The sequence below is a fragment of the Haemorhous mexicanus genome, chromosome 7, assembly GCF_027477595.1.
Source record: "Haemorhous mexicanus isolate bHaeMex1 chromosome 7, bHaeMex1.pri, whole genome shotgun sequence".
In the NCBI taxonomy this organism is placed as follows: domain Eukaryota; kingdom Metazoa; phylum Chordata; class Aves; order Passeriformes; family Fringillidae; genus Haemorhous; species Haemorhous mexicanus.
This window is the reverse complement of record NC_082347.1, coordinates 39092846-39118797: the sequence shown is the minus strand read 5'-3', so window position 1 is coordinate 39118797 and position 25952 is coordinate 39092846. Positions and strand designations below refer to the sequence as shown.

Below are 25952 nucleotides of genomic sequence, written 5' to 3'. Positions count from 1 at the left end.
CCTCAGCCACGTTGGTGCTGCTGCCTTTCCAAGCCCGGAGCAGGGCAGAGGATGCTGCATGCAGCCTGCCAGGTGTGCAGCAGGGCAGCTCTGACTCCCCAGCCTCGGCAGCACTCGAGCCGTGCCGTGCGTCTCCTCGGGCTGACCTTTGCCTGCACACCGGGATTCGGGATTCGGGACAGCTCGAATTCCCGTCGGAGGGGTCAGGAGGGGCCCATCTCCTCCTAGATTCTCATCCATCCCCCGCCGCTGCCGCGGGCGGTCCTTGGGGCCGGGATGCCGCGGGGGATGCCCGGGAGATGCCCCGCATCCCGCCCCGGGGGGTTCCACGGAGCATCCTCCGCTCTGCTCGCAGCCCATCCTCGCACCCCCGTGCCCGGGGGGACCCCCACGCCCCGGGAGCCGCGGGGCAGAGCCGAGCGCTGCACTCCGCCTCCCGGGCTGCGCAGCGCGGCCGCGGAGCGGCGGGGCTGCTCCCTCCCCCTTCCTCCTCTCCTCCTCCTCCTCCTCCTCCTCCTCCTCCTCTCCTCCTCCTCGTCCTCCGCCCCCCTCCCCCAGGGCAGAGCCGGCGGAGGCGGCGGGCGCGGGGCAGAGCAGAGCCGAGGCGGCGGAGGTAGGAGCGCGGGGATGGGATGGAACGGGATGGAACGGCATGGAACGGCATGGAATGGGATGGAATGGGATGGCGGGAAGGCGAGGGGTCCCCAGGCCGTGGCTCCCCAAGTTTGCAGGCAGCGGGACTTTGCGGGAAGTTGGGCAGCGGGGCACGGCTCAGCTCGGCTCGGGGGACGCGGGGTCCGCCCGGGGGACGCGGGGCTGTCCCCGCTCTCCGCGGGCTGCGGCACCCGGGGCGCTGCCAGGGCATCCCCGGAGCCGCGGCAGGAGCGGGGCGGGCGGCCCGGAGCGGGGCCGTGCTCCGGGAGCCGCGGGGACAGCGCGGGGACAGCGCGGGTGCTGTCACTGCCCGCAGCCGCGGCCGGCGCGGGGCTTGGGGACAGCGCACACTTGTCCGGGGCTCTCCTGAAAGAGCCATTCCATCCCGGCCGCGCATCGCACCGAGGAACGAGCCGGGCGTGCACGCTGCCGCTGGCTGCGAGTATTTTTGGGTGAAGAGGGGGATTTCTTAAATGCAAGCTGTTGGCTGTTAAAAATAGCTTCATAGCTGCTGAGAATGCAGGCAAGGTTCAGTGACGGGTTATTATGGTCAGAGTCTGTTAAGCAACAATTCACCAGCTGAACTTTGGCGATCTCATATATGGGCTTCTCTTTTTCTTCTTCTTTTTTTTTTTTTTTTCAATTTTCCTCTGCTGCTTCATTGTAATACTACAGCCGTACTCTGCAGGGATCCGAGTGTCTTAGGCACAGACAGATTTGTAGGTTAATAGGATATGTGAGAGTATTGTTTTGATGATGCATCCAAACACCTACCAAACTCTCAGATTTTAATTGTTTTTTAAATTAAATTTTATTTATTACATCATGCTATGTCCTAAAGTCCCCTTCATGCTGACTTCCTTGCATATGACATCAGAATGGTTTCACTTCTTGAATTGTTAGCCAGACCAAAAACCCATCATCATCATCGTCATCTCTGTAGAACAAACACGTTCTTTTGTGTTTTGAGACTTAAAAGAAAGAGCAGAGTGGCCAGCTGGGCACATCACAGATTAAATCTTAAAGTTTGCTGGAACTGCTCATGAAAAATAAATATTTTTAAGGTTTAACTGCAAATGGTATGTGCTCGTTTGGATAAACAAACACCTGATTGAACAGCACTGCACTTGATACTGACTAGGGACTGCTTGATCTTTGGCAGAGAGGGAAATTTCCACCAATAAAACATCCCCAAATGGACGGGAACCATACATATATGTTTATATCTGGGCTATTTATAGACATAGATATGTTTTTTATATACAGTCACTCACAAACAGTGAATCTCACTCAAAACCAGCAAACACCAACAGAGTAGCTGCCTTGAAGCCTTTTTTTTGTCAGTGATTAAAATGTTGTCACACGTCTCGTGCCCTGAGAGCTTCTCTGCTACTGCTGGTGCCGTTTCACTCTTGGGCATTAAGTCAAAGGATTCATCTGGCTCTTCACGTGCCAAAAGAAAGAAAATCAATTTGAATGCAGAAAGACTACTTCTATGAAGATGTAGTAGTGAAACTACCTTCTTTCTCTCCTTTTTTTTTTTTTAATAGCACTTAGATCCTGTGTCTGTGAGTTGCAGCCACCGTGCAGTTCTGAAATCAATAGGAAAATAGTTTTATGGTTCAGATTTTGTCATAGGAGGACTAATCTGAAATTCAGAGTGTTTTATTTGGTGGTTTGTAACAGGAACATGATCAAACAGTGGAGATTTACATTGCAAAACACTTAATTCCACTAATGCAATGGGAGGAAGTAATGGATTTTTATCTTCATTGCTAAACTAAAAGCAGGTATCTGGAAATCATCTAAATGAGAGGGGTGAAGCAGACTCTCATATTTGAATTATTTCATGTGGTTGGAGGGGAAGGATGAAGGTGTGTACCAGCAGCATGAACAGGGATTTCATGTAGGCATAATCACAGAGCTGCAAATAAGGTGCTGCTTCTGTTTTATTTTAACATTATTTCAAGCAACCTGTGGCAGGAGCTCTGTGAGAATGAGCTTTCAGTGCTCAAAGCTTTCGTTGGCAGCCCAGGTGATCTCAGTTTTAAGGATGGGCTGGTACTAAAGCACCTCTCAAAGCACTGGCTTGTGTTGAAGATCAAGTGGGGTGGCAGCAAACTCTGCCAGGGATTTCTTGTGGAATTCCTCTGCTGACTAGGGAGGGAATCCTTCCTTTTATAAACTGCACTGATTTTTTCCTTATATGTGCACAGAGCAAAGTCTCAGTATTGTAGCTCAGGGGTGTGTCACCACTGGGTGCTGATAGAATTTGTCCCGAGGTGAGCTGGCAGCAGAGGGCTGATCTCACCTAGATGACACGTGGATTTAGGAACTTGGAACACCCAGCTGTGCTTCTCTTCCAGCACAGATGCATCACTTAGGTGAAGAAAAGCCATGACATAAACAGATACCTCTCCCTCCTAATTTCCCCTACAGTTAATGTACATCCCACAGTCGTAAATCCCAATGAGATGTGCTCTTAATTCACTCAGTGCTGCCCTGGGTACTTACCTGATGTGGAGCCCTGCTTCAAACATCTCAGAGGGTTTGCAGAAGATGCACCCTGATTTGAACTGGGCTTGTTGACTGCTGGTTTTAGACTCCCATTTTCCCCTTTAACCCACCTGGTTTCCTCCATACCTCCCACAGGGAAGGGGAATTCTACATTCCCACCACAATCCTTGGCTGGAGTTATATTGCTCAGCTAGAAGAATCCATAATGCTGTGGAAAACTATGGTAGATTTCCAATAAGAGAGCATTTTTTTTCACTGCCTTCCCCCACAAATTAGCTTTTCTTATTTATTTATGTTTTTTGGTGAAGTGCCCTGCTTTGCTTGCTGAAAGAGTGAGGTGTCAGATCTGGAGTCTGAGCACAGCTGTTCAGGGGAAGGGATCTGTAACCTCCTGTGAGTCCCTGTTTAGAAACATCCTGAATTGCACCCATCTCTCCACTTGTCCTGCAATTTCACTAAGATTCTAGATGATCTAGAGCTTTGCTGACCCATTCTGCTAAAAATTTGTGTGGCTGCCTGTGTATCTGACAGAAACTGTGTTGTGTTTGTCCCCACAGCCTGCTGGGTTGTGTTTCCCAGGCTCAAAGACATGATAACAATTCTGTCCTGGTGCCTGGGCTGGGTTTTTGCAGATGAGGGAGCCAGGGAAGCTCCCGAGGAGGTGGAGAGCCTTGCAATGGGAGCACTGTAATCCTTTGATTACACAGCTGTGCCTGACATGCCACTGAACAGCACTTTAGGGGCAAGCAGTTAATGTAGCTTTTCCATGGAATATTTATTAATTTATGTTACACCTGGTTTCCAGCAGCTGTTGAACGTGGATTATAAACTGTAAGGAGCATCCTCCGAGGGGAGAGAGGCAGGTGATGCCTTGCAGGAAGGAACAGAAGGAGAAATGTTGTCCTGGAGGCAGTGACAAGGAGCTGTGGGGAGGAGGGGAGGCCTGGTGAGGTGGTGGATGTGGGCAGGAGTGGGGCACCCTTGGCACACTCTGTCCCACTGCCTCTGTCCCCTCTGGTGGCAGCACACACAGGTCACAATCTCAGACTGGTTGGTGTGGGAAGGGAATGTGGAGCTCATCCAGTTCCAACCCTGACACCTTCCACTGTCCCAGGTTGCCTCAAACCCATCCAGCCTGGCCTTGGGCACTGCCAGGGATCCAGGGACAGCCACAGCTGCTCTGGGCACCCTGTGCCAGGGCCTGCCCACCCTCCCAGGGAACAATTCCTTCCCAATATCCCATCTAACCCTGCCCTCTGGCAGTTTGAAGCCAGTCCTCTTCTCCTGTCGCTCCATCCCTTGTCCAAAGTCTCTCTCCAGCTCTCCTGGAGCCCCTTGAGGTGCTCCAAAGTCTCTCTGGAACCTTCTCTTCCCCAGGCTGAACACCCCAGTCCCAGCCTTTCCTCCCAGGACTGATGCTCCATCCCTCTGATCACTCTGACCCCTCCTGCACCAACCCTCCAGCCCCAGCCTGCTGCCTCTTCTCATTCCCAAATCCACCTTTCCCCTGAGCTGCCTGAAACTCTCATTTCCCAGACCTCAGCACCTGGCTGCTGCTTTCCTCCTGTCCTTGCCCAAAACTGAGGTGGCCCACCTCAACTCCAGACCCATTTTTGGAGCTGCTGGGGGTGTGACCCTTCCCCTGTTGGTTTGCTGAAAGCAGCCACAGCCCCTGCAGCCTGGGGGATGGTGGGGGGCACCTGGCTGCCTCCTGTGCCATGGATTTCCTTGGAAATGAACAAATCCCTTGGAGAGCTGCTGGGATGGAGTGACAAGGGAGCAAGCCAGGCTTTTATTTGTTTATTTACCAAGCAGCACCAGATACACACTTAATCTCCTAAAACTTACTATGCCATCATTTACTCCCCAGATAAGCACAGTGTTTTATAAATAAATGGGGTTTTGGGCCAAATCTGTGTCTGAGGTGGGTTGTTCCTCACTGTAAAAGGTGCAGATCTGTATCTAAATAGCAAAATACTCAAACTGACATTTTCCATTTGCTTCACGCCTTCCAGTAGGAAAAAATAAGTTTCATGAGGAGATATTTTTGATATTTTTTCCTGTAGAAAAACCTTGATTTTCAGTGTGGGTGAATGTACCCTGCTATCTAACCATAAAATTAGAAAAACTGATGAGAGTGAAAAAAGGCTTTTGTATTGTTATATTTTACTTTGGTTTTGAATTTATTGCTGTTTGGCTTGGATACAAGTAGAGGTTAGACTTGTAACTTCTCAGGATTGCATGGAATAGAGGGAAGGTCATTTCTTTCAAATAAGTCATTGAGTTACAGGTGAGCTTGAGCTGGGAAGGACTCTGAGGTCAGACAAGAGTGAAGATAAAATGCAAAGTTCAAAGTCATACAGAGGAAACAAGATAAGACTGCTTTGAAAAATGAAAAACTCTACAAGATACAAAGGCCAAAAAATATAAAGATTTATGTGCAGCATGTGGATGGGAGTTTCCAATATTGGATGGTTTGCCCAATTTCAGGTCTTGGAACAGTGTGGAGAAAAAGCACTTAATTAAAGTGCTTTAGAAGTGGCACCAAATGAGTGCCAGTGAGATCCCAATGAATAGGAGAGACCTCAGGGAAAAAAAAGTAGCAGAAATCAGGATTCTGCAAGGTTTTGCCCATAACTTGCCCAGTATCAACCTTGCTGTGCCTAAATTGGGATCTAATGGTGTGAGTGCCAGAATTTATTAATCCAAAGAGAAAGGACTCTTTGACTGGGGCAGCCAGGAGGTTTGTCTGTGTAAAGCTGGAAATAGGAGGAAGTGGAGAAGGGTGGTTTAATAGTTTATTAGGAGAGTGTATCACATAATGAGATGGGTTTGCCTGCAGGCCCAGCTCCTCACAGGGGAGCTTCATCTCCTGAAAATCCTTTAGCAGCTCTTAAAACCAACACTTCCTTGCAAGCCCATCAAATACCTTATCTAATATTCCTTCCCAGCCTCTTTGATTTTGGCTGCTTTTTAGTTGTAATTTGTCTTTTTTGCTCAGCTCTGTAGATATTAGATAATGTTAAACAGATATTGGTAATGTTAAGTAAATTAAATGGATAATGAATCTCAAATTTTGAAGTTCATCATTTCGTAGATGTATTTCACTGTGTTAGGCTGGTGATTGGGCTCCTGCTCTTGTCTTCCACCCCTTCCTAGTGCATTTTTAGGGCTGCTGCTGTGCAGCTCATCCTTGGGATTGCTGAAGCCTGAGGACATTTCCTGGGGCTGCCTCTGGGAAGGATTTTGGGTGCTGCTGTTGCAATGGGAGAGGAGCAGGTTTTGCACCTGTGCATCAGGTGGGAGCCTGTGCCCAGGTGATTCCAGGGAAGGAGCACTGGTTCACACTGTAACTTTCACACCTTCAGGATCAGGGATCCTCTGCCTGCTTTGTGTCTCCCTGGAGCTCCGGGCTGGGATAACACCGAGACATCTGGGTTGGAACTGCATCCATTGCAGGCCATAAAAATTCAGATAAAAACCCTGCTGTGTGTTAAAGACTGCCAATAGAAACTGCAGCAGGAGATGCAGTGATGGGCTGTTAATTTAAGAAGACACAAACATGTTCTTGAGCACTCCAGCATGGAGTACTACAGCTTTATGCCCTGAGCGACTCATCGGAGCTGTTGGGAAAGTAAATAATTCAGATGAAAAGTTTCATCAATTATAAAGCTCTGAAAACAGTTTCTCAGCCTCAGGATTAACTTGCCTGAGGATCAGATAAGGATAAATCAGAATGAAACCACTATTGCACTTGACACTTAGTATTAGAATTACTTTGCAAGGCTATTTATACCATCTTTAAAACAAGAAATGAGATGTGAGAGGTGAGCAGGAGGGAAGAGTGGGATCTGATCTGATCGTCTGGCTGAGGAAAAAGGAAATAAAAAATTGTCTGACATCAGGTGATTTTAAATAGGGAAGTTTTTAACCCATCAAAGTAGATTTTTGAACGTTGCTGAGGAGATCAGCAAAATGAAAATAAACAGCAGAGTAAATGCAATCTAAATTGGTATCCATGGAAATCCCACGTGGATTTATCTGGCATTAGGCTGGATCAGGAGGGATTCACCTTTTGGGCTTCAGTGGTGTGAGGGGGACCAGGACATGGGAGAGGGAACAGTTTTCCCTTTGTCCTGGAGGGATTCAGAGCCCTGTGCTCACCAAGGAGTGTGGCAAGGTTGGGAAATCTGGGAAAGCCTCCAGAGCCTGTCAGGGAGCAGCTTTTACCTGGAGTCAGGGACTCCCTCAGATGGTCCCACTCACCTGCTGCTCATTCCTGCTTCAGCTGCACAGATTGAGCATTCTCCTGGTTTAGCATCAGAGCTGGAATGCTGCAGTAACTCATTCTGGTGTAATACAGGGCAATGCATGAAAAGCCTCTGCTGAGTTTTGATAGTGTTTTCCTGTAATGATACCCATCAAGTGAGTGTAGTAATCTCTCCAGTTTTCCTTTTTTTTTTTTGTCTTGCTGTGCTGGTACATTGGATAATGAATGAAAAAAAAAAAAAGAGAAAAGCCCTAAAAATGTGCCCTGAAAATGCTGATAAATATGTAAATACCAACAGTATCTTTTTTGGACTATTACAACTCCTACAAGCTAAAGCTTTCAAAAACTGCAAAATGAACAGGCACTTTATGACAATTAATATTTATGCATTAAAAACATGCCTGTTAGTGAAACAAGAGTATCCCATCCATCATCACTAAACATTTTACAGTGCACAACTTTAATACCCTCCTTTCTGTATTGTGACAGCAAATAATTCTGAGATGGCAAATATCATTAAGTTGCATTTAACAGAAAACTTGGAAGGTTTCAAATGAGATAACATAAACCCTGTGTTCATTCCAAACAGCAATTCTCTGGATGAACCTCTGCCTTCATTAAAGTCACTGAAATGTCTTCCTGCTGACTTCAGCATGCCAGCATTTCAAAAAATAAATTGAAATGGGATCTTTAAAAGTTTTCTTCTTGATGAGTGGCTGGAGCTAAAGCCATTCAGCTGTGCTTTTCTCTGCATATGTTATTTAGCTCAGCCAGGAGGTCTCAAGGTGAAGATAATGTCTGGTGGGGATGAGGGAATGTGAGCAGGAAATAATATTTCCCTTTGAAATAATCCATCAGTAGCTGTGCTATCCCAGAGGCCCCTTTTTATGGAGATCCTGCAGATGTGGAGCCCCCTTTCAGTGCTGAGGGAAGCCAAGCATGCAGGTGGACATTCCTCTTAAGGATATTTAGGCCTTAAAAGTGATGGAAAAGCCCCAAAGTCCAACTCTTTATTTATTGCACTGCTGCAGGGCACAAGTGCAGCCTTCAGCCATGGCTTTGGGGACATTTTTAGCTTTGTCCTTTTGGCATCAGGGATTTCTGTGCAGCAACTGAATAGGAGGAAGGAATTAATTAGATTTAGCCATGTCAAGCTGAAAATGAAGTTCCTCCTTGCACATCCTTCGAGGAACCCTCCATGGTCTGGATTTAGCTGCCATCCGCTCCATTTTTGCTGCTGTATTTTTGGACTTCCTCTGCTGATAAATATTTAGAGTCTGTTTATCTTTCATCTCATTTCTGTTACATAGTGCTTACAGATATATTTTTTTTTCCCCATAAATACTTATTACTGCAGAAATTAGTGTTGCAAGCCTTGATATTGCAGTGCCAGCAGTTTTGTAATTTTAATTGAGGCTGGCTGACAGTTCTTCTATTAATTATCCAGGAGAGGCTTATGGCTTTCTAAAAGAGAAGTGTATTTCTGGCTGGAGGAGTTTGAAGGGGAGTTGTAATTGCTTTATGTCTGGAGTGCAGGTTTAGGTGCAGGAGGTTTGGCTGGATTAGATGTGGCCATTGCTGAGGATCAATAAAGCATGAAAAGGGGAAAAGCTTGTTTCAAATTTGTAAAAGTTGTAGCCACCAGGATGCTGCTAAACTCAGAATGAAAAATGCAGCTGTTTCTTTGGGTTTAATTAAAATCCAATGAAAGACAATTCACAGAGGCCTAAGTTGATATTAATTACTTTGAGCATGTGAATAATTGGTGCAGGTGAATTATTTCCTTCACAAAATTCTGCAAAGTCTTTTCCTACAGCCTGGCTCTATGTGATTCTTACTGATGCTGCCCAGCTAAATCTCAGAGCTCTTTTCCTGTACCTTCCAAATTCCTTTGTGGAGTTGTGTTTTTCCTGGTGTGAATATGACAGTCCCACTTTAATTGGATAACAGCAGTTGTCACCCTGCAAGAGGGATTGTGATGCCCAGGGGCCTCAGAAGTATCTGCATGAAAATAAATAAATAAAACATCTGAAAAGCTTTGCTAAGAAGCAGTAAATTTAAGAATTGATTTGGTTAACAGCATTGAAACGAGGTGCCTCATTCTATTACAGCATAAAGCCACCAGATGTCACTTATTTTGTGCACCACTCTTCTGGGGAGAAGCATGTCCTTGGCATGGAAAAGATTAAAACAAAAAAGGACAACTTACTTGAAGTGGCTTTGTTTCTGTTTGTGTTCCTAACTGGCCACTGTCTTCCTTGATAAATATTTTCATCTTAAAATAGATCATATAAACTCATTTCTCACAGATCAGACAGACTTGCATTTTTTATAAGCCTTAAATGTCAGCAGTGCCATTTTGAGAGTCAGCCTTTAAGAAAGTAATTAATAGGCTTACTCCATTTTCAGAAGGGGGAGTGCACATTTTACAGATAGGGTGGTTTTATTTTCATGAACTGTTCTATCATTAAAGGCACCTCAGCCAATGGCTCACACAGATATTCTACTTCAGCCAAGTTAAAAGCAGTGGGGGGAGTTTTAAAGTCGTACAGAAGGTGGAATTCTTTGTGGAGAGGGAAAGGAATAATTCTGAAATCAGAGACTGACATCTGCTCCTGGAGTGGAGCAGCTCATCCTCAGGGGTTAAAGGCTTCAAGGAGAAGTGGAGCAAAGGGGGCTGGGGATGTGTCCCCAAAGAGGGAAAACACTTGGTACCCAAGGCAAAGCTGGATTTCCTGGCTTGGATGGGCATGGCCAGGGTCAGGGAGCTGGAGGAGGGGACAGTTCCTCACCAGTCCTGGGTGTGTCCTGTTCCACTGTGGGCTTTCCCTCCCCTTACCAGAGATGCCAAATTGAGAGGTGCACACCCTTTCTGCTCCCTGGTAACATAACCCCTGTGCTCTTTCCTTCTTTGGCCTGTACTCAAAGGCAGCACCATTAAAAAGAGGAAATTTCATTTGCTGGACTTGAAGCAGAAAGGCTGAAAATTGAGTGTTTTCCTGAAGGATAATGATTAGTGATTTTTTTTCCACCTAGTGGTAGTACTGTAGTTTGTTTTTACATTTCAAACGTGTCTCCAGTTTGTTTTTACATTTTAAATGTGTCTCCTCCCTCAGATTTCAGCTTGGGATGGAGTCCTACTCGCTCTGTGGATCTCATGCAAGTTGGAGGATGTAAATCCACAGCTCTGAGTGAATGATCTGAGAGTTCCTCTCCAAATAATTTTCCATTTCAGTCCTCAGGAGCAGCTGTGCTGAAAGGCTACCTGCCTTCATTTTTCATCTGAGGTGAAAAATGTACTCTAGCATGGCATTCTCTAGCTGGAGGCAGAGTACATGACACATTTTCCCCTCCCTTTTCCCTCTGTGCTTGAGCAAAAATAGAGGTGAGCAAAACACTCCTTAACTAATAGAAACAGTGTTGGCTTCTAAATGCAGCAAATTTGAATTTTAGCACCTTGTATGAAACCAATTACATTAATGAGGGCTCCAGTTCTTAACTGGGGGTTGTTTATGACAGGGAGGGTTTCATTTCCTACTGCAGGTCTTGCACCATTGCTCCTGAAAGTGCCATCTGCCAGCTTTGGACCCAAAAATGCTCCCTGCCACTGTAGTGCAGGGAGATTCTGGCCCAGCTCTGGGATGGGGAGCATGATTGCAGCTTGGGAAGCTGGGAAAATTCACTTTCTGTGTCTGTTGAGCTTATGAAAGGCTGAAATTCATTCTGTTTAATGTGGTTACTGGGGGAAAGTCAGAGTCCATGCTGCCTGCCTTAGGTGGTTTATTTAGAAATTGGATTGCTGGTGGCTTTCTGTCTTGTGAGACACATATCTGAATTTCATTCAAAATCCCTCAATTCCCAGGTAATGGGATTCTGGATGGTGAGTTAGGAGATCTGGGTTTTTCTTGGACTTCTATCATGTTATTCCAAATGATATTACAGGTGACACATGTCAGAACTCTGTCATTTTGTCCCCCAGAGGTGGAGCAGCACCTTTGAAAAGCACTCTGAGATTGATGCTGGGAGTTCCACACCCTTTGTGGACCATAACCTAACCCCAAGGTACCTTTGAGTGCACTCTGAGGCTCCTGTATGGCATGAATGGCTACAGCTGCATTTTCTCATTTAATTCCTTTTCACCTTGGGCAGAAGCATCTCTGTCAAAACACTGATAAAATAATTCATGTTGTATTTAATTCTCCATGTTTGGATAAAACATTTTGTCTGGTCCAGATCAGTTTTGTTGGCCCTCTATAAGTAACCTCAAGGAGGAATAGTAAGAATAACATCAAATGCAAGTTTTCTTGTGCAAAGAAAGAAGCCCATATAATTGTAAGGTTTCATTCTGATTTGCTATTCTTCTCAAAGTGTAATTTAAACCAATGAGCCATGCAATAAAGAAACTGAGGTGTGTTATCAGCATGTGATTTATTTTTTCACCTAATGAGGAGAACTGTGGAATTTTTTGAGTTTATAGATTATTCTGAACTTCTGCAGTCACTTACTTTGATTATAAATGGTTTGGATGCTGAAGGCATTTTCCAGGATTTAAATATGCAGGAAAACGTCAAATTAAATCAAATGATCAGTTGTGAGACTTATTTCTCTCCTGCACCTAGGATGGTGCTCTAGAATGCCTAATTTTTCACATACTGGTGAAGTAACTGCTGTAAAAGGAGCAGGACTTAGTTATACACAGGGAAAAATTGTAGAGTCAAGTGGTTTGGGTTGGAAGGCACTTTAAAGCTCGTCTCATTCCAGCCCTTCCACCACCCCAGGCTGCTCCAAGCCTTGTCCAACCTTTCATTTTTCTCCAGGAGGGCCAGAGAACCCATCCCTGGCTGCCTTCCCTTGTGGACTCTGGTCTGGAGCTCTGCTCTCCTCAGGCACGGTGGGGATGCACCAGGGGATCCCCACACTCCAGCTGCCACCTCCCCCTTGACAGCAGGACAGAGGTGAGCTCCTGGAGCAATTCTTTGGCCAGAGCCTGGAGGTTTTCATGGCAGGGCCACCACAGCAGTTCACGAGGCCAAAATAACCCAACCAAAACAACCAGTGTGGCTCCAGGCTCAGGAGGGCTCTCCCAGCTGGGTGGCAGTGCTGGAGTGGTGACCAGGGCTCAGTGGTGAAGGTGATGCCTTGTGAGGGCTGGACAGAGCTAAAGAATGAAGCAGGGATTGATTCCAAGGATCTCCTCCATGGATGCACCTTGGGCAGCACCAGAGCCCAGCCAGGGCTGCACCCAGGATGACCCAAAATGGCCCCAAAATGCACGGCCGGGCACGGGGTCTCTCCCTGGGATCAGCTCTGCTCCATTTGCACCTTGCAGTTCATTGTCCCAGCCCAGCTTTAGCCCAGGCACTCCCACCCTGCTTGTTTTTCTCTCTCCAGCCCACGGGGTTTGTGCTCCTGGGCTGAGATTTGGCTCATTTGTCCTTGGTGCCCAGCTGGAGCAGGAATTGTTTTGTCTCCCTGGTCTGTGCACAGAGCTCACCATGCCCTGATATGAACCCAGCCCCACACACTAGAGCAGCACAGAATGTAAAACATAGAAAATCCAAACCTGAGGCATCAAAGGCGGCAGCTTGAGGTTGATGGTTGGACTCAGTGATCCTATGGGTCTTTTCCAGCCTTAACAATTCTCTGGTCAGGCTGCTGAGTTCACCCTGGAGCTGTTGCTGTTGGAGCCAGGGCAAGCCAGAGCTGCTGGGGTGTTGCAGCCTTGCTCTTTGGGCATCTCCTGTAGAGGACATAAACAGGGTGGAGGAGCTGCAGTGCCCAGAACTGCTCCAGCCCAGCTGCTGAGTCACATTCCCAAAGATCTGATGGAATATGTGGCATTTCTTGGCATTTTGTTGCAACTTGCTGCCTTTAGCTATGGGCGTGGAGTGATCTTTGCAGGAGATGATGATTGATGCAGCTTGTGGTGGCACCTGCTGTGCTTTTTAAGCACCATTTTTGAGGATGGAAAGTGTTATGGAAGCTGAGCACGGGGCAGCTTCTACAATGCCTTATTCCCAAAGCCATGCAGCTCCCTTTGGTGCCCACTAAAAAGTAGCTCAGCAGCATTAGTGACAGGACAGCTGGGGATACAGCTGTTTTTCACATTTCTCTGGATCTGAGGCACCAACAGAAGTGTTTTCTCTTGCAGCTTCATGCATCACTTAGGTGGAGCTCTCCTGCTGACCAATACAGCCTTTTTCTCTACAGATATCTGCATATAATATGAATATTTTATTTATCATTGTTTCATTGTGGCCAGGTGTCACTTTTGAGACATGAGCATTGCATTCATCAAAGCTTGAGTCCTCACATACCTGACAGGGCTTTAGGGGTTTTCCTTAGTGTTGTTATTTAGGTTATACAGCAGAGCTTAAAGGAATAAATAGGCTTGGAAGCCATCTCTTCCAGGCTAAGACATCCCAGGAAGCTTTTATCTAAGTGTAGTCCTTGCTGCAGAAATAGATTAAGGAGTTTCTAATTTATTTTACATTAAAAACCTCCCCTCCAAGTGTGTCTGTGTGCTCTTGATGCCGTCTTAGTCTCCTGCATATTTGAGAGCTTTGAATGCATTAACAGCCTAAACCAACTTATTACATTAATCTCATGAAATCAAAGGTTCATATCTTTCACTCCAGGTAAACACCATCAGCAGCAGAGAAATTTAACAGATGGAAATGTGTTTCAGAACTTGGGAGGCATTTTTGCTGGAGATTTTTTTGTTAGATGTGTTAATTCTGCTCAAGTTGGAGTTTTTAAGTTCCTGCAAAGTATTTTTGTGGGGTGTATTCTGGAGATGCTTCTAGCTCTTTGCAGTTTCATAATGTTAACAGTTTCAGTCTTTCTGCACTAGAAACAGCTTTTTGGGTTATCATTAACAGTCATGCATCTGCTCTTGAAAATCTGGCTACCAACTGCAGTTGATGGAATTTGTGTCACTTCTGATTCCTTGTGTGATGTGCCTCAGCAAAGGGTTTATTTCAAGCAGTGGTGCCATTTCAGCTGCAATCCTGTAGCAACTCCGTGTCCTCATCTATTTGCCTGGAACCAAATACATCAACAAGCACTGCTGTTTAGAAATAAAACCTCATTTTACCTCCCACTGGTCACTTTTGTGCTCTGCTGCCTCCAGGGTCACGGGGGTTTTCCATGGCAGTGAGAGATTTCTGGCTGGAGCAGGCGTCTGGGAGCAGTTGTGCTCCCTTTCCCTTAGAACCCTGGGCTGTCTCAGGAGATGCTGTGCCCCACAGAGCAGATCTTGGAGCATCCTGGTCCCAGGCATCCCTGTGTAGCTCCCAGAAGGTGCTCAGGTAGGGATCAGGAAGGATCTGAATAAGGCACTTGTGCTGCCTTGGAGCTCCATCAAGGGTGGGCTTTGTTTTCACAATTTCTCACTTCAAAACCTTTTAAAAAGTGAATTTTGACCCCTGTGCAGCTGAAGCAGAGGGAGAGTGGAAGGTTAGTTTGGGACAGTTTCCCAATAACAGAAGTTAAGTAATTAACATATCCATTGGAAAAAAAAAAGTCTCTTAGAGCATTTGCCTTGGGTTTCCTCTGCCCACAAATAAAGACCATCTAGTTTGCTAAGCTAAATGTTGTCTTTATATTGCAGAAAATGTTGCAGAAGAGGCATGGTGTGAGGGACTGCATGCCAAATTTCCCTTGGTACATTCATCATTATGCAGAGTTGGGGTTTTGGTTTGCTTTTCTAATTTCTTTTTCCCCCTGGTTTCTTTTCATGGAGATTGAGAAAAGAACATTCTCAGATTTTTATCTTGTTTGTTTACAATCTGGAGGCCAGCTAAGTGCAGTGTAAGGCATGAAAAGGTATTTGTGGTTGTGTTCTTTCCAAGTGGAAAATAAGCATGCTGATGCCAAGCACGGGAGAGACCTGCAGGAAGAGAGAGTCCAGGCAAGGGAGTCAATGGTTCAGTGGCTGAGGGTCAGATTTTCTTATTATTCTCCTGGATATTACAATATTTACTCACTGGGTTCCATATGTAGCATGGAATTTTTCCCTTTTGTTATGACTGTTGTAAACTGGGGGCTTGGGGCAGTTGCAAGATTCCTGGGCTGGATTTTGCCCTGTTGTGAGAACAGCACCAAGAGCTGTGCTATTTCTGAGAGGCTGGTGACAGAGTGCAGCACATCCTCTCTCCTCCACTGTGGAAATCAATGAGTTAAGATATTTGAACTCTGAATGTTTGATATTTGATCCTTTGAAGCTTGTGGTAGAAGTGTTGTTCTTTAGATGTGATGGTGTGAAGGTAGGAGAGGACAATTGTGAGAGTTTCATCCATTATCAAATGGCTTTAGCTTCCACATCAAGAGTGTGCTCTGCCAGCCACACACACCTCAAAGCCAGGGGTGCAGAGGTGCAGAAATGTCTTCAGAATGATGGGATCTTATAAACTGTTTAATAAAAATGTATTGCACTTTTGTGTAGTTACAATGCACAGACTACAGAGGGGTGAGTGATGGAGCCCAAGCCTTTGCTGAAACACTTTGGAATAGTGGCAGAAGACTTTGGAAGTAAATGTTGCCTGACTTCTGCAGAATAAACACTTTTCTAGGAAGCTGGGAGCAGTATAATGAAATTATATCAAAAAGGTTTTACTTAATTAGGTGTAGCCCACAGCTACCTGCAAGAATTTTATCTGGTGATATTTTAGAGATAACTAATTAGAAATTTCTTGAGAACACTTAGAGCTTTCTTGGGTTTTCCACTTTGGGCTCTGAGTCTGCTGCACTTTGTAATGAACAAAGTAGTTTCTTGGTTAATGGACTGAGATTTATCTGATGTGCCACTGCTTAAAGAATTAAAGTTGTTGAACATTTAGAAAAGTTACTACTACTAAGCTTGGAACAGAGTTGGGTTTTTTTAAAGTGCTGAAACAAAGCCCCAGTTGTGATTTGGCATCAATGAATAGTTTGAGTTGAGTAATTTTTGTTTGAATTTACAAGAAACTTTAATGACAGACTCTAATGCTGAGTTTGTCTTTTCAGGATGCAGCTGTGTATGTTTCCTTTCACCCACTCAGCACCAGATGAAAGATGAAATGCCCTATTCATGAAAAAGCACTTACATGGTACTTATGTACAGATGAGATACGTTTTTCCATCCATTTCAATGCATGTCTCACAGAGAAGGCACCGTATATGAGTCACAACAAAAAGAATTCAGATGACTCTGTTAAGATAGTAAAGTTTATGGAGAAAAATCAGCTTGGGGGTGGAGGAAAATCCCTTCTCAGCCACTAAAAAATCAAATGAGCAGCTGCGAGCATTTACGTTGCTCTAGAATTGCCATAAGGGTATTGTGTTTAAAGCAAAGTTAAGGCTCACATAGAATGGGTCCCCTTTCAGAAAAACTGCTTATATATGAAGTGTGAAGGTGTATCAGATGAATTCTAGCAGATACCACTTGGTTGCATTATTGCATGCAAAACCATTTTACCACAACATGAGACAAACAGGCATTAAGTGATGCAAATTCTGTTTATTCCATACAATGTTATTTCATCCCTCAAAAGCAGCCTTAAATTAGCAGCTGATCTCTCACAGCCCACAGGATTTAGCAATTTGTGCTGCATACCCCTTGCAAAGTGGCAGAAAGTATTAGAGATCAGATGGTGGATGGAATCTGTTCCTCACTTTAAATCAACCTGAGGTAGCAGCTGCTAAAATCAGGGAAAATCAAATGTGTAAAAGGAACAAGATGGTAATCAGAGTAACTCATAACTGTGAGTTATGCCCACTATTTTGCAGCATGTCAAGGCTGAAAACGCTTGGCAGGACGTTGGAAATACTCTCAGAACATTTTTTCCCCCACGTGCTGGTTCTGGACCAGTAATCAATGCAAGAGACAAAGAGCTGGGCTTAAAATAACCCTTCAGCACTGACAGATCCCCTCCTGCAAACCCAACTGTGCTGCACCAGCTCTCCTCCTCTCCCTTGGGTGAGACTCAGCTGGCACACTGACTCTGAGGGATTTTTTCTTTTGCACAGTGAAGTGATTCCACTATCCCAGGTTGCTCCAAGCCCTGTCCAACCTGGCCTTGAACACTTCCAGGGATGGGGAATCCACAACTTTTTCTTGTGTTCAGGTAGAGTGGTGAAATCACTGTGCTGTGCTCACCCAAATGAGCTCTGCATGGAGGGAAACCCTCGTGTCTCTGTGGAGTAAGCTGCTCCAGAAGAGCTGTTGGAGTAAATTGCAGCAATATCTTTCCAGAGAGTCAATGAAGCAGCCTTGGGAGCCTGAAATTAAACAGGATTCACAGTGGATGGGAACAAACAGGTAACTACAGAACAGCTGGGTCTGAGGCAGCAGCTCTGTCAATACCAGACCAATTCTTTGCCTTGGGCGTTTTCTGAAGATAAACACTTATTTATTTCTGATTACAGCCTGACTGCAGGGCGTATGAGAGCTGTATTTAGAGATGATATTTTTTTCCCTCTTGCCAACCCCCAAACCTCTTCAGTTTGTTTGATAAAAATAACTGCAGTGAAAGAGCTTCATAACAGATTCAGCCTTCGTGCTGTGTGCTTCCCTGTTGCACTCAGAGCAGGAATTTGGCTGGTTTGTGGGATGAGAGTGGGATGTATTCCTTGAAAGAGCAGGCAGGTAAGAATTTCTATTATTGTAAATTATCGTGATGTTCTGTGTTGGAAATGAAACTTCAGCAGCTGCTTGGTCTTATTAAAAATGCAATACAAGCGTTTATGGCAAGACCATCTTTGTCACATTGACTTTCAGCCCCTGAAGTTGAATTTCAGGTGATCCCTGTGCCTTCCCATGGAGCTCTCAGCTTATTTTTTTTTCCATAAAACAAAAAAAAAGTACATAGGGCAAATTTAGACTGAACAATTCTCATGGATATGAAATCACTGCATGAATTGTTTGACCTTCTACATCTGTCTTTATCTAATTTTGGTGTTGCTGTCTCTCTGGACATTTAAGTAGGTGCACTTTTTCTTAGGAAGTGGTAAAAATTAGCTCCCAATGGCATCAGTCCTTTATTCTGGCTCTTGGTGAATCGATTGCTTTAATGAGGCACTGGCTGGTTTTTGTGAAATAGATGCAATTTCTGGTTGTGCTCTGAATGTCAGAACTTTCTAATGTGGCTCCAGGTTTTTGGGAAAGGAATCTGTGAGCCCCACAGGATGGCTGCATTGGTTCATCCTTGTTTCCATGGGAGGACCCCCAGGACCATCTGGGGTCTGTTGGGAGGTTGCTCACAGTTCCTGTGAGGATTGAAAATAAAGATACCAAACTTTGACCATGCAGAATGATTTCTGAAAGTGGATTAAAGTGGCTTTTTTTTTGTGAGAAGAAATACACTGGAGTAATTTATGTAAAGACACATTTTTTTTTCTACAGTGTGCAACTCTTTCATATTCAATATAAACCTGTCAGTGATTCTGTAGCAAGGCACTGTGTGAGATGAATAGGAACTAAGGGAAGGGAAAAGATGAATTGCTGGAGCTGTTGCACATCGTAGGCAGCAAGTTTTGATCAGGAGTTGAGAAGCCAGTGTGCACTGCAGGCAAAATTCTGCTCCAAACATCCTCAGAAATGTTTGAAAACAGCACTCTGCTCCATGTTTGTACAGAGGGAGGATTGAACACATTGATGGGAGCTCTGCCCTGACACGGGAGCTCCAGGCATGTGCTGCCACAGGTTGGGTGGCTGCTGGTGCTGGTTTTTTTCCTTCCAGGGTTTTTGGACCTGTATTTCTGGAAAAATTGCTGATTTTTGGTTCTATTTCATTTTCCTGCCTGCAATTTTTATCCTGTAAGTAGCCCAAAAAGTATGGGTTTTGATTTAGGCTGTTTTAAATCAGATAGAGTAGAAAGAAGGAACACTGAAGTCATTAAATATAATTGGTGGGTTGGTTTTTTATCTTGCTGAAAAAGGCTTTAATTTAAAAATGGTTTATACTGAGTTTTGTTATTTTCACATTCTCGAGGCAGGCCAAACAACAGCACATCACAACATGTGGCTGTGGCATTTTAGGAGTGCAAGGGACTGGACCTTGGTAATTTCCAGGAACTTGCACAAGGCTTTAGGTGCAATAATGCATTTCTGGGGGAGGGCATGACCCTGCTGCCACTGATCCAGGTCAGGGAGCTCCCTTTCCCAATCCCCACTCTTTTTTTCCTTGCTTCCAAGAATCTGTTTATTCAGGCAGTGTTTATGCCCTGACTGAGTGGTGATTCAAGCTCAGAAACTATTTCCTGAGCACTGCAGCCCAAATAATAGAAGTCATCCTTATGTGATTGAAATGACTGCTGTTATGCTGATTTTAGGGGAGTTTGCTGATTTTTTTTTTTTCCTTTTTTTGCATGTGGAGCAAGGAATTTGTTCCATTCTCACATTTTATTTGGAAGTGTATGGATGAGGAAGGAGCAGATTGTGTTTGGATTAGATTCTGAGCAAGGAACCAGCTGGGTTGTGGAAGAAACCACTGTTGTTTTTTAGGCAAGATTGCTGATTCAGTGGTGATTCAGGAGGTTTTCTTTGGCTTTAAAAGGCCATGAAATGCATTCTTTAAATTAAAATTTTAGACTTGAACAAGTGTTCAGCTGTTTTTCAACAGGTTGAGTGTGTAACCATGGGCTGTGGCCACCTACTCTTGCTCTTAGGATGTACCAGTTTTGCCACTGATTGCCTTGAAATTGGTTCCATGGTTCATACAGCATCTTGGGAGTTGCCTTTATTGATGATTCTTTAAAAATTAGGGGATTTAAGTAAATAAAGGAGCTTTACATAACTTCAGTCTGCAGGAGGTTGCTGAGCTTTGTAATGAGTCCTGTGGCTTTTCTAAATCACTGCAATTGCTTTTTGCTTGTTTTTGTTGCTTTGTTTTGGTTTTTTTCCCCTCTTTTTTGTTTGCCAGAAGTTTATAGAGCTCAGTGATTCATGATCCTCTTTTTATTGACATATCATCTTTCTGGCATCTTTCTGATTTCTCTGAGGTAAATAGAAGTGAGTTCAGGCAAAGTTTATTTCCAAAAATGTAAACTTGAGGAGCCAAATGCGTCCAAGAAGCAGGAGAGAGAAAAATCTATGATTATTTCTCTCTTTTCCTTACATAATGGTCTTTCTTTTTTAATTTAGCTTAGATTTTATTCCTTCTACTGGGCTATTTTTTATTGAAATGGTACAGCCTGCCCACTCACAGGATGAACTTCCTCCTGCTGTACAAATACTCCCCTACCCTTGTACAAATACTTCAGGTTGTTTGTGTGCTGCCTGTAGTTTACTTCAATTCTAACCATTTCCAGTAAGCTTGACAGCTAAAAAATATCTGTCATTGTAAGGTTTTGCAGGTTTTTTGTGTCCAGAAGTCATAAATTTATCCTGCCTGGGCTGAAGAATTGCTGTTGTGCATGGACAGTGTGGCACTGAGTGATGGAGGAGTGGAAAAGGAATGACATGGTTGTGCTGCTTTGCTGCTGAATATTGTTGGGCTTTTTCTTTCCATATGAAAATGTTACGAGGATTTCACTCCACCAGCCTCACTTTGCCCTTTCATGTTTCCATTCCTCTTGATGTGAGTCATGGAAAGTTTATGGAGGTAGGACTGTGGGCAGCCTTTCCCTTCCAGAGCTGCATCTCTGTGACTAATGACAGCCTTGTCTTCACAGGAGCTTCTCAGGGGGAGACATTTCCACAGGGAAGTTCATTTCTGGAGTGTTCTGAGGGGTGTGGGATCAGCTTTGCTCTGAGATTGCAAAAAACATCAGCAGTGCAAACTGAGAACTTGATTTAAACAAACCTTCTTGATTTGGCAGGGAAGGAACTCAGGCAGAAGGAATATTTATCCAGATTAGTGGAAGCAATTAGGAGACTATGGATAGAATAACATAGCTGTTACTCTAAGAATGGCATTAGATATATTAAATTAGGAGCAATCTGATGTTCCTGGCCAGATGATTCAGCAGTATTAGCTTTTGCTTAATCTTTTGTTTGGGTTTTTTTGGATAAAAATGTTTATCCTTAATTTTGTAGCATCTGTAGCTTTTTAAGTAGGCTTCATCCCATCTAATCTGAGAGCTGGTGGATCATTTTCTCACTTGCCTTAGACATCAATATTTTAGGTTGTGAGCTGCCTATTAGGACTGATTTACCTGAAATCTTCAATTACATTGTGTGAAGGGAAGAAACAAAGTGCTGTAGCTCCACTGACATAAATTCAGGGGAGCATTAATACCCCAGGATGAGAAATGTCCTCCTGGTGTACCTGAAATGTGTTTATAACAGGTTAACAGCCACCTTTTCGTGTGGTGGGAGGAGAAGCTGACTGTGATTAGAAGGAATGAGGCTACAGAAAAATGTAGCCTGAAGAGCACCAGCAAAAGTTTGATTTATCTTTATTTTAAAGAGTTTTGGGAAAAAAAGGAAAGCATATTAAATATTAAGGAACTGGTGACCTGGAAAACAGGTCATACACATAGGTGTATATATATATATATATATGTGTAAAATCTGTTCAATCTGTTTTATTTTATTCACAGAGGAGCAGAATTTTAGCTATGTGACTGAGCATATGAAAGTAATTGCTTTTTATAGTCTGTTGGTCTCTTCTCTCCAGGAACAAGCATTAGGACAAGAGGAAATGGCCCCAGGTTGCAGCAGTGGAGGTTTAGGTTGGATATTAGGGAATATTTCTTCATCAAAAGCCCAGGGCAGTGGTGAAGTCCCCATCACTGGAGGGATTTAAGAGCTGTGTGGATGTGGCACTTGGGGACATGGTGGCCTTGGCAGTGCTCAATTAATGCTTGGCCTTGATGATCTTGGAGGGCTTTTCCAACCTCAGTAATTCCATGGTTCTGAGATTCTGCAGCCATTTTGGTTGCAGTCTTCCTTTACGATCCTCACAGAGAAAGGGGAGGAATTTTATGAAATGTTTATTTAATAGGATTAATACAGAATTTCAGATACTTTCTATACAACCAACAAAACCCATGTGGATGATGAAAAATCTTGCATGTTTTCTTTTGAGGGGAATGTCTCTTTTTACCCTGTGGATGAGATGAGTAGGGCCTGGTGGGTGCTGCATTTTCAGTGCTTTGGTGTGAGGTTTTGTGGTTTGCTTTTGCTGTTTGCTTTTGTGGTTCCTGCCAGTGTTACCTGCCAGCCTCCTCTCCTACATCCTGAGTCCCCAACAGCCCCTCCTCTCATGGAATGCAGGAATTGTTCAGGGAACCTGCCATTAAAAGGTCTCACCTGTTTGCTATTAAGTTCTGTTGCATATAAATACCTTTGTTAGCTTGAGCTTGCTCCAGTTTGGAGCAAAGTCCCCCCTGGCTTCGGTGGGAATATATTGAAATCGAGGAGAGCTTTTCCTTTTTCCCCCATTCCACTGTGTGTCATCTTGTATATCCATGCTTCCTCCTCAGGCTATTCCCAGAGATCCTGATTTTTATGAGGAGGGCTGCTTTTGGCCAAGGAGCCTGCAAAGGTTGCTGTTGATTTCTGCTCTGTGGTTAGGGCTGGCACACGTTAATGTACAGCAGACAAATGCAGTATAGACGTGATCATAAATAATTCACCCTTCCCTTCAACAAGGGGAAATTACATGCTACATTATTCAATATACAAAGACACTGCTTGTTGTGTAAAGAGAGTAATTTTCTGCCAGTGAACAGCCAGCAGCTTTGCAGCTAAAATATAAGGAGACACACATGGTTTATTACCAGCTCAAGCCTCATAACCTTCCCTCTGCCTGCAATCCACATCCTTCTGCTCTCAGGAGTGGAATACAAAGAGGTGACGTGTGCTGGTGGCCGTGGCTGCTGGGAATGTTGGATGGGAGGAACAAAAACAGGGCACTGTAGATGTCTTGATTTCATGGGGTGAATGAGGGAAATGAGGGCAGGGGGGAGAGCCTGCCCTTCTGGTGAGCATCCTTCATGCCATGGTAAAATCTTAGGGAATGAACCTCTATCAAAAACTTGGGACAGAGAAGGGAGTGGCACTGGGGAATTAGATCCCTTTGTGTGTTTATTACAACGCATTTTTTTTTATTTTATGAACCTTGACAGTGCAAAATCATGTAAAATGGAGTGTTGGCAACTAGCAGTTATTAAAAAAATGAGATCCGTGTGTTTATTCTATTAGCTGAGTGATCTGTCATTGTCCTGTGATAGGTCATCAAACTGATCAGCTAATTAAGCAGCCTGATGCAGTGCTTATGCATGAGCTGGCAGAGTTATGGTTGCTGGTGGAGCTTTAAATTTCCCCTCCTGACTGGTGTGATTAATATCTCAGTTTTCCTGTAGCCTAAACATATTTCTATTTTTTCCCCCTTGTATCAGCTTCCTGATAAACAATTTTCTTCACCTGCCAAAGATGTAGTTAACGTGGTTTTCCCTTGGCTTTGTAATATTTGTGGCAGATTTTCTTGAGGAGTGTCTCCAGCTGGGAAGGGTTCAATAAATTCCAGCCCATTTTTTAACACACAAGTGGACATAGGACAGAGAAGGTTATGTGGTTTTTCTGAGGTCTTGTGGTCTGCATTCATTAATGTATTTCTGATTGCTCTTTTTAAAAATTTGAGAATTGATGTCAAATACCCAAACCTGGAATTGATCCCATAATGTTATCTCAGATAAATCTGTTCAGTGACTGAGCAGGTTGCAGATCCCTGTTAGAAGAGGACTGGATAAATTGGATTTTTTCTTTATTTTAAATAGCCAGTGCATAGGAATTGTCTATGAAAATAAACAGAAGGAGCTGGAGAGCAGAGAGGGTACTGAGGTGGATGTCAAAGAAGAGGGGTTCAGGGTAGAAGAATTTCATAAAAACAAATGTGTAGAACATGATAAATGTAATTGAAGAGGTGCTGTAGGGTGGATTTTGCTTACCAGATCTTTTCTAGCTACTGCTTTATCTTGTAGTCTCTTCTTTGTGCTTCTTTTTTGAGGGGGGCTTTTTCACCTTCCTCTTTTATCTTTTGTGATGAAGGCTCTCACCTCCATCCCCCTTTTGTTACAGTATTTTTGGGGTTTTTTTGAGCTATCTCTGTTTTCATGGCTTCCTCTGTTGGATGTGGATGCTGCCTGAATCTGCCCTGATGCTGCCTCTGTCTCTGGCTCCCTTTGCCTCCTCTCTGACAATGTTTGATCAGGGTCTTATTTCTGCCTGAAATATTTACTTGGGAAGTGGAAACTTCTCACTTCTTGTCAGGACTTCCCTTTCTTGTCCTCCTTCTCACCACCATTGGTGGTGTTTGGACAACCATCAAGGTCTTTCCAACCTTGGCTCCTTTCCATAGTTCCCCTTTTTCTTTTGGGTATTTAGTGGAGGGATATTTTACACATAAGAAAGCATAAACTTTCTAGGTTTAAAATTACCCCTATGAATCTGATTTTATATCTTTAGTTGTCCAAATTTCTGTCAAGGTCATCACAGCTTTGCTCCTTTGGAGAATTTTTAAGACTGGTCTCTTAGAGAAGTCTTGCACTGATTTCCTTCCCTTTGGTTTAAATATAGTCAGTAATGATTATGCTGTGATTTCTGTCTGCCTCATCTGGCTTAGAGAATAAACTCATTAAGGAAATGAACTTTTTTTGGGGTGGAAGGAAAGCATTTTGCAAATACTTTTGTTCAATATTTATCTAATTATTCTTGAGTCCCTGAGACACAGCCTACTTGCTCTGATTGCAGAAATCCTCCAATATGTGACAGTGCTCAGTGGGAGAAACATCAGAATACAAATAACTTTTTACAAAAGCACTTTGTCTCATACAAAAATGCAGCCAGAAGGATGATGATGAATGTGGGATCTGCAGTGATTGCCCCATTTGATCAGGACACTTTTATAGGAATGAACCAGGGGTTATTATCTAGAATTGTAGCAGTGATGGTTAAGCATTAAAAATAGGTGTTGATAGATCTAAAGGCAAAACAGTCAAATTGTGGGACTCATAATAGTAATGATTATTCTTCTCTGATTTGGTGAGTAATAAGAGAAGCCATCATTTTGTCCAGAAACCTGAGATCCTGTCATTAGCCTTTTCCTTGTGTCTGTTTTTTAATCCCTTCACTTTGCTGAATGTTTTACTATGGCTTTTGATTTCTTTTTTTGTTTGGCTTTTTATCTCCCATGTTTGAAAGGAGATTGTTACTTTATCCCTGCCTCAAACAAGGTCTTACCCCACTTGAGGACTGTTCATTTAAGGTCCTCAGGAGCAGATAGAGTGTAATTATTTAAACCTGTGTCACTGGATACTGTCCAGAAATGCTCCCATATTTCAAGAGCAGATTAAGATCTGTTGGGTGGGTTAGTGAGTCGTGTAGTGTTACCTGCAGCAGCAACCAGGCACTGAGGTGAGCAGATGGGTGATGGAAAATCAGGGGCAGCTTGCTGTGAACCTGGAGCCAAATGTTCCCTGGGTTTATTGTCCTGAGTGCTGTAATTAACAGACTTGGCAAATGGCATCTTTCAAACAGGAATCTGAAATGACTGGTGGTGGGCTGTGCTTTGCTATGGCTGTAGAT

At 44.0% G+C, this 25952-nt stretch overlaps 1 protein-coding gene across 1 annotated transcript in view; it reads left to right on the top strand.

Moving 5' to 3' along the window:
* The first annotated feature begins 482 nt into the window (after positions 1-482).
* Positions 483-25952, top strand: part of CHST15 (carbohydrate sulfotransferase 15) — a 45884-nt gene continuing 20414 nt past the window's right edge. Inside the window, exon 1 of the mRNA XM_059852179.1 lies at positions 483-613. The gene's annotated coding sequence lies outside the window, so the exon portion shown is untranslated. The remainder of the gene's footprint in view (positions 614-25952) is intronic.